Source organism: Rutidosis leptorrhynchoides, chromosome 2 (assembly GCF_046630445.1).
Source record: "Rutidosis leptorrhynchoides isolate AG116_Rl617_1_P2 chromosome 2, CSIRO_AGI_Rlap_v1, whole genome shotgun sequence".
NCBI lineage: Eukaryota > Viridiplantae > Streptophyta > Magnoliopsida > Asterales > Asteraceae > Rutidosis > Rutidosis leptorrhynchoides.
In genome coordinates this window covers 174891529-174892558 of record NC_092334.1, presented here as the reverse complement: position 1 = coordinate 174892558, position 1030 = coordinate 174891529, and the positions used below count along the sequence as shown (strand labels likewise).

The 1030-nt window shown below is 38.6% G+C and overlaps 1 non-coding gene across 1 annotated transcript; it reads right to left on the bottom strand.

Moving 5' to 3' along the window:
* Positions 1 to 679: 679 nt before the first annotated feature.
* Positions 680 to 786, bottom strand: LOC139894938 (small nucleolar RNA R71). Its single transcript, XR_011775412.1, has one exon. It is a non-coding gene; the product is annotated as a small nucleolar RNA R71 (small nucleolar RNA).
* Positions 787 to 1030: the final 244 nt, after the last annotated feature.

Below are 1030 nucleotides of genomic sequence, written 5' to 3'. Positions count from 1 at the left end.
ATTAATAGTCTTTGATTTTTAGACTTATAGAATCGGTGCGTTTAATAGTTTTGTTAGTTGTGTGATTGACAGATTTTAGGTTGCATATGCCACATACCCGAAGTTCAGATTCTCCATTACTTACAACGCTTACAGAACCTGATAGAAAGCTTGGAATAATTCCAAAAGAAGTACTTGAACTTTTTGAATCTTCATCAAAGCAAGAAACTTTTGATTCAGAATCAAGTACAACCAAGCCAAGATATTCGGAATTTGGTGAACCCATTCATCCTCCAAATTTTGAAATGGAAAGAGAGGAAAGACCGGTGGTACCAAGACAATCAATGGCGACAAAGATGAAGGCAACCCGAACCGGACAAGGAAGTGCAATTACTCAGACACCTGGTGAGGTAAAATTTGAAATAAAAGGACCTATTCTCCAAATGATTAACAACAGATGTCAATTTGGTGGTGGTCCAAATGAAGATGCAAATGAACATATTCGTCTTTTTCAAGAGATATGTCTTCTATTCGAACTTCAACCGGAAACTGATCAAGCCATATTTTTAAGACTTTTCCCACGGACACTCCACGAGGAAGCACAGAGTTGGTTAGATTCATTGCCTGAGGCTACGATAGAAACTTGGGATGGTAGTTGGAAAATTTTCTTAAGAAATATTTTCCAGCTTCTAAGTCCGCAAGACTCCAACAAGAAATTACCCAATTTTGTCAAAAGCTGATGGAAACCTTGTATGAAGCATGGAATCGATTTTCCAAAATGCTAAGAGGTTGTCCAAACCATGGTTTGGATACCTTCTAAAAAGTCCAAATCTTTTACAAGGGTTGTTATGTTGCAACCCGGATTTCTATTGATCAAGCGGCTGGAGGTTCACTCATGGACAAAACTGAGCAAGAAGCTTATGAGATAATCGAGAAGTAAGTCGATTATTCTTATGAGTGGCATCAAGAAAGACCAATTATTCGTCATGCCCAAGTCCAAAGCGCCGGTGCTTATGATGGCCTTAGTTCCCTAAGTGTGAAAATAGACGGT